Raw genomic sequence first — 8,216 nt, 5'->3', positions numbered from 1 at the left:
CGGAGGCGGTGAACGGCCTTCGTCCCACCTTGTGGGGTGCTTGGCCATCATATGCCTGCGCATGCTGGTGGTGGTGCCTCCCCAGCTGATCTTGGCGCGACAAAGGTTGCACACCACTGTTCGTCGGTCGTCAGGCGTTTCTGTGAAAAACTGCCACACCGTAGAGCACCTTGACCTCTGCAGGGTGGCATGGCGCGAGGGGGCGCTTTGGGAAACAGTTGGTGGATTATTCGGTCTGGCCCTGCCTCTACCCCTGGCCACCGCACTGGCTCAGCCTGTGCCCACACCCTGACTTGGGCCTCCGCGTCCTCGCCCGCGTCCACGTCCTCTAGGCCTACCCCTACCCCTCAGCATGGTGTATTAGCAGTAGTGCAGAAACAGAACGCTGTAATTAAATGTGCCGCTTATTGGCCTGTGGTTGGAGGCTGACTTCTCTTACGGAACGCCAGGAAATAATTTTGCGCAAGCCTGCTTTAACACTTAGCTGGCTGCGTATGAATTTGGAGAACTACTACACCCAGCACAGACCCAGAACACTGAGGACAGTCACAGGCAGCCCAAATAGATTTTTTTCCCCAAATTTTTTGCAAAGGCCCACTGCCTATATTCAATCAATATGTCTTCTGTCCCTGCCTAAGCGCTTCTGTCCCTGGAGTATGTCAAAGAACTGCAGAGTATTGCACTGTGAACTGCAATACAGCGGTGATTTCACAGCCCAGACAGAGCCAGGAAATAATTTTGTGCAAGCCTGCTGTAACACTTAGCTGGCTGCGTATGAATTTGGAGAACTACTACACCCAGCACAGACCCAGAACACTGAGGACAGTCACAGGCAGCCCAAATAGATTTTTTTCCCCAAATTTTTTTGCAAAGGCCCACTGCCTATATTCAATCAATATGTCTTCTGTCCCTGCCTAAGCGCTTCTGTCCCTGGAGTATGTCAAAGAACTGCAGAGTATTGCACTGTGAACTGCAATACAGCGGTGACTTCACAGCCCAGACAGAGCCAGGAAATAATTTTGTGCAAGCCTGCTGTAACACTTAGCTGGCTGCGTATGAATTTGGAGAATTACTACACCCAGCACAGACCCAGAACACTGAGGACAGTCACAGGCAGCCCAAATAGATTTTTTTCCCCAAATTTTTTTGCAAAAGCCCACTGCCTATATTCAATCAATATGTCTTCTGTCCCTGCCTCACAATATATGTGTTCTGTCCCTGCCTCACAATATATGTCTTCTGTCCCTGCCTCACCACTACTGGCCCTGCACTATATCTAATTACTGCAGGGCGCAATGCTCTGCACGGCCGATATACCCAAAAAAAAAAATGTGCAACACTGCAAAAAGCAGCCTCCACAGTACTGCACACGGTTAGATGTGGCCCTAAGAAGGACCGTTGGGGTTCTTGAAGCCTAAAATACTCCTAACACTCTCCCTATAGCAGCTCCACCAAGATACCACTTTCCCTCCTCTATGTCAGAACGCAGCTGAGGCGAGCCGCGGGAGGGGCCGATTTTTATACTCGGGTGACACCTGATCTCCCCAGCCACTCACAGCAGGGGGTGGTATAGGGCTTGAACGACGCAGGGGGAAGTTGTAATGCCTTCCCTGTCTTTCAATTGGCCAGAAAAGTGCGCTAACGTCTCAGAGAGGAAACTGAAAGTAACTCGAACATCGCGTGGTACTCGTTACGAGTAACGAGCATCTCGAACACGCTAATACTCGAACGAGTATCAAGCTCGGACGAGTACGTTCGCTCATCTCTCAGGGCGAGCACCCACTGGCGTTTTTTTACCTGCGTTTTGCGTTTTGCGTTTTTCCTGCACAGGCATAGAGATAACATGTGTTCCTGTCCACTGGCGTTTTTTTTGCATTGCGTTTGCGTTTTTAACATAGGAACTGTCAGTTGCATATGTGTCCTTATTTTTCTCCTAATGCACCCATGAAAGTCAATGGAAATTAATGGAAAAGCCGCGAAAACGCCGCAAAAAACGCGCGGAAAAATCGCGGGAAACGCTGCGTTTTTTTCCCGCGGAAAACGCAAACGCCAGTGGGTGCTCGCCCTAATTGTAACATTCCAAAATTAATAACCTTTTTACCTTTCAGTTTACAGAGCTGCTATGTCATTTTATTGGTGCAATATTGTGGTGCATAAGACATTTGGATAGTTTCTTAGCCATTTTTAAGAGGTGGGTGAACAAATACCAGCAATTCTGGCATTTTTCTGTTTTACAGTGTTCACTGTGGAGTCTAAGAATATAATAGGGAAAATTTACCAAGCCTGACATTTCCTGCACTGGCCTTAGTATGATTTCTCCTGATGCACTGTGCACTGAATACATGAAGAGGTACAAAGTGGCGGGGACGGTGCAGAAAGAAGAAAAGTTTAACATTTTTGTGCAAATACCCTCAGTTTGTAAATATGTTCCAAAAATAATATTTATGGGTTTACACAACTATAATGATACCATATTTATAAAGTTTTCACTAATCTTGCATTCTGAAAACTTTTTTTTCATTACTTGTTTTTTCATCACCACATTGAAATATCCAAAAGTTTTTTTTTATTTTTCCCTATCAAAACAGCTGAGTGAGGGTATGTTTTTTGCAGGGTGTGAACATATCCTGTAATACATTTATAAAGGGTTATTATAGATTAGTAGTAATAGAAGCAGAGTTTCCTGGAGATCCTATTTAGTCATTGTATGAGTATCTGCATGCTTCTACTCTTATTAGTGTAAGTAATATAAGCAACATGCCATATGATGTATTTGGTTGTCAGAGTTAAAGGGGTTGTCCCGCGAAACAAAGTGGGTCTATACACTTCTGTATGGCCATATTAATGCACCTTGTAATGTACATTGTGCATTAATTATGAGCCATACAGAAGTTATCAGAAATTTTTCACTTACCTGTTCCGTTGCTAGCGTCCTCGTTTCCATGGAGCCGTCTAATTTTCAGCGTCTAATCGCCAGATTAGACGCGCTTGCGCAGTCCGGTCTTCTTCTTTTCTCAATGGGGCTCCGTGTAGCTCCGCCCCCTCACGTGCCGATTCCAGCCAATCAGGAGGCTGGAATCAGCAATGGACCGCACAGAAGCCCTGCGGTCCACCGAGGGAGAAGATCCCGGCGGCCATCTTCAGCAGGTAAGTAAGAAGTCACCGGAGCGCGGGGATTCAGGTAAGCGCTGTCCAGTGTTCTTGTTTAACCCCTGCATCGGGGTTGTCTCGCGCCGAACGGGGGGGCTGTTGAAAAAAAAACAAAAACCCATTTCGGCGCGGGACAACCCCTTTAAGGGCCATTTACACGGGACGATTATTGCACAAAATGCATTCAGATTAACAAATTTGTGTGATAATCACTGTGATTAGATGCCCAGCCATTGTGCACTTTTTATTCGCTGAGTGTAATGCTCCCTGCTCAGTGCTGCACATAGAATGTGAAGCGCTGAGCGAGAAGCCAGTGGTGATCTGTATGTCTAAACACATAGGACATTAGACTTTGTAATGATTTGGCACTTCCTTAGGTGTTGTCTGCTGTAATTTGGACACTATACCTTCCTCTTGTCCTGTTAACAGAAAAAGCATATTGGTTACTTCACGCAGTTGATGTAGGAAAAAAGTGGTTGTAGGCACAATCCCTTTCCTTAAAGAGGCTAGAGACATATTCATAATAAAGGCCGAATGCCCACAGATGGATTATCGCTGCGGAAATCGAAGTCAGACACACACCACAGTTTCCGCAGCAATTACCATCCAAAGACATGCCGTGTAAAACGATTCTCCCATGCCCATGAACGGAAATCAGCTGTGATTTTCCGCTTGCGGGGGGAGAATTGCAGCATGTTCTAATTTGTGCAGGAAAACACATGGACGGAGGCCATCCGTCCCGCGATACTCTGCGCTGTGGGCACAGCGGAAGTATCGCGGGAATCCGCATCATATCCGAGCAGCAACACGTCATGAGCTGCATTGCGCATGCACGCTGGCTCGCTGTCTCACACTTTTGCAACAGATCCGGACAGGTGAGTATAGGGTCTCTAGGGGGCGCTGAGTCTGATTCCGCTATGAGATTTCGCAGGCAGAATCCGACCCGGCCGTGGACATGAGCGCAAATCAAGCATACAATAAATGTGTTTCGGAGTCATTGTGCCCCTTCCTCAGTATTTTAGCTGGGGACACAGAGACAGCTCCCCACTCCTCTGCAAAGAGAACACACCAGTGCTGGCTGTGTGTCCCTGGTTAAAATACTGAGGGAAGGGGAACAACAGCCCCGAAACGCGTTTATTGTATACTGGATTTATTATTAATAAGAACAGAGGAATCAAACGTAACAATATAGCTCGTGCTTCTTTAAAGCACAAGCTAAATAAAAAAAAAGAGGTTACGCCTACTTTTTTTCCTACATTTACCCTATGTATTTGCATGTCTTACTGGGAAGGTGTGATGTTTTGTGGACTGGCTGCACCCTTTCAGACTTTCAGGAATTGAGCAATCTCACTCCCATACCATGTTTCCCCGAAAATAGGTCCTACCCTGATAGTAAGACATATCGGGTTTTCGGAGAAGGCTTGAAATATAAGGCCTCCCCTGAAAATAGGACCTAGCTGAGGTGCCCCAAAAATAAAAAAAACAATACTCACCTGGTCTGCACCGTCCGAATGATCCGCGTCGTCCGGATGGTCTCCGGCGGCACTGTGACAAACAGCTGAGTCCTTTCCGTCTGCCTGCTCAGCTTCTGCTGGTGACGGGGCTTTAAATACTCCGCCTCCAGCAGAGCGAGCCCTGTGATTGGCTAATCTCAGCGCCATCTGCCAATCACAGTGCTCGCTTTGCTGGAGGCAGGATATTCAAAGCCCCATTGGCAGAAAAACAATGAGCAGGCAGACAGGGAGGACACTTGCTAAAGCGCATCCGGACTCTGCAGACAATGGTAAGTATAAGCCCCCCCACCCCGAAAATAAGACACTGTGCCCTTTTTGGGGCAAAAAATAATATAAGAGAGTGTCTTATTTTCAGGGAAACACGATATAAAGAATAAAGGAAGGAGAGATTAAAATTTCTAAACCAAGACTGGTTTCTAGGCTTTGAGCTGCCATGTACATACTCTGCTCCCTCTTTTTTCCTCTCAGCTTTCACACAGTTAATGTCTGTTGTTGTTTCTCCAGTGATCATCATTAATTAATTTGGACACTTAAGAGAACTCAGATCCCAGTCGCTTTATTGATAAATCTAAATTTAAAGGAGTTATCCAATGCAGGGCGTGCATTCGTTTTTAATGGTACCATTTGTGTACATATGATATTTTGATTGCTTTTTAATTGATTTTTTGGGGAGGCAGATGAACAAAAAAAAATCTGGCTTTTTTTCTTTCTTTTTTAACCATGGAGGATAAGTAACTTGATAGTTTAGGTCATTACACATTTCTAGATGCTATTTATGCTTTTTTTCTCGTAAAAGTGTGTTTAATATGGGATAAACATTTTGAAAGAAGGTAGCGGCCTAGCCTAACATGACTTAGTGACCGTTAAAAAAAATACATATAGGTGATCACTATGAGGCTGCAAGTGTCCTTGAAGAAATGAGTTTCAAAGGTATGCTAGAAGTTCCAGATGCCGGCCTAATGCTTGGTGGCAAAGTGTCCCATAGTTTGGGTGCAGCATGGAAGAAACGATGGATGTAGGTGATAGACAGAGATAAGAATGGGGAAGTAAGACAGTTCAACATTGTGGAGATATTTCAAGACTAGTAAAAGAGAAGCAGGAAATGATCAGTAGAGATCTGAGACATTAGTGTAACCATTAGACAAAATGTTTTGTTCAATATAGTGTTATCTTCCTTGAGATTTGTACCTGCAGTGGATGGACATTACGACGATTACAATCTCCTTCATTTTACCGTTCAATATTACTTAACATTATCATGCTTGATTACAATCGGAGACCGTTTAAGCAGTAATGGAGCACATTAGTAATTACTGCAATATTCATTTAATTTGTTTGCTAAATGTTAAAGTGATGCAGCTTGTGTTATTAGAATTTAGTGTAAGGCTTTACAGAACCAGTAGATGGCGCCATTGTCTCATAACATGAATGTATCAGTTCTTTAATGAATAGTTGGGCAAATGCAGTGCATCTGATTTGTTAATCCTGTAGATGAATCTGAAGACAGGAGAGAAAGGTGATCCTCCAACATAACAGCACAAAATAATAACACATACAGAAGCACCAAAGCTAATTTGTCATTTAATGTTTTCTTTTGCGCACAATGATAAATCGCTGTATACAGAACACTCATTAGATTTAGCTATGATACAGTATATGTACAGTATATATAGCATGTGCTACAGAGTAAGTACATGCACATGAGACTTTTGTTATATTTCAAAACTCTGGTAAGTTCATATTACCTATATGTGTCCGATAGTTCTGACTATTCGATAACTCAGTAGCGCATCAGTCCTCAATATATTACTGTAGTGTTACTAAATATTAACTGATATACTATATATTCTGCATATATTTTAATTTCTATTGTATTGCTATTGAAATATCTTGATACGGGCGCTCAGTAAGAAGGTTCTAGAGCTGTCCTATTAGTTAACTAGATGAATATTGCTTGTAAACAATAAAATTGACTATTGGGCATGCATTTCATTTAATGATTGGCAATCTCACAGCAAACCTTAATAGAGTTTTCCCTTTTGATAGTGTACTATAAAATTCTAAAGTTCATCGTACATTAAATGAGGACAATTGTAGAGTGTTGTTTACATGCAGCTTTATAGTGTGTGAAATAGCTTATTGTCTAACTATATTGGAGGGTGGTTAGATAAAAATAAGATTTAATAGTGTCCAAAATGTTTGCCATAGACTTTAGTAGCCATTGACAATTTCATATAACGGCAGAATGAATGTAATATTTCCCAAATCCATTTGTCTGTCTGTATGTCTCACTTTAGTAAAAATAAAGAATAGTGACCGTGCTATATTCGGAAATAGTATTTAGGTTTTAAGTTTGCCTTTAGATAAATTTGCAATTAAAGCGTAAAGTACTGTATATCACTTTATATATTAATTGTTGAGTGTATGGATATTGCTGGTGTTATCATGTCCTGCAAGACACACTACAGGATTAATATAGTGTTCATACAGAGTTTATGAAGCATGCTGTTCAACAGCATAGGTTTAGGGGTCACAGTGGTCACATTTGCTACCAGGCCCTAAGCCTGGGGAGACCCGCAGACCCCCTTTTCCCTTTTGACAATTCCTATAATGTTCTACTTCTGTGGCTGATTTATATGGTTTTATATGTAGCAAATTAGTGTGAGCCGACTTTTGTTGCGTTTTTGGATCAGTAGAGGTGTATGTATTGGAATTCGGGCATGAAGACCTTCAGTGTTTACTATGCACCTTACACTGCAAATGGAAACCTCACCACCACGTCTTTTGAAGTCACTCGAGGGTTGTTGACCTCCTACCACCTTAAAAATCTTGTGGCAGCCAGTGGCAGCTTCCTCTTTCTGCCACGCCAGGTAGTGTAGCCAGTGTTGCTTTAACTTTGAATTTATGGCCTATGGTTCCAGTGCTATCTCTGGATACATACAATAGTTAGCCACAATGGCAAAAATAAATTCCTTTGTTCTTGAGATGATAGAACGAGCTATGGAAATATGATCATTTTGTGCACTCAGCATGTATAAAAAGTTGGAAAATACTTCTAATGTATACCCTTTATATAATTATAGAAGTTTTCAGTATTACTGGCTGCCATAATAAAATTATTTATAGCATATATTTTTTTACAATTGAGGCAAATAGTAGAGATGAGCGAGCACCAAAATGCTCGGGTGCTCGTTACTCGGGATGAAATTTTCGCGATGCTCGAGGGTTCGTTTCGAGTAACGAACCCCATTGAAGTCAATGGGCGACCCGATCATTTTTGTATATCGCCGATGCTCGCTAAGGTTTTCATTTGTGAAAATCTGGGCAATTCAAGAAAGTGATGGGAACGACACAGCAACGGATAGAGCAGGCGAGGGGCTACATGTTGGGCTGCATCTCAAGTTCCCAGGTCCCACTATTAAGCCACAATAGCGGCAAGAGTGGGCCCCCCCTCCCAACAATTTTTACTTCTGAAAAGTCCTCATTAGCAATGCATACCTTAGCTAAGCACCACACTACCTCCAACAAAGCACAATCACTGCCTGCATGACA

This window comes from Eleutherodactylus coqui, chromosome 4 (assembly GCF_035609145.1).
Source record: "Eleutherodactylus coqui strain aEleCoq1 chromosome 4, aEleCoq1.hap1, whole genome shotgun sequence".
In the NCBI taxonomy this organism is placed as follows: Eukaryota; Metazoa; Chordata; class Amphibia; order Anura; family Eleutherodactylidae; genus Eleutherodactylus; species Eleutherodactylus coqui.
Note: the sequence above shows the minus strand (reverse complement) of the source record.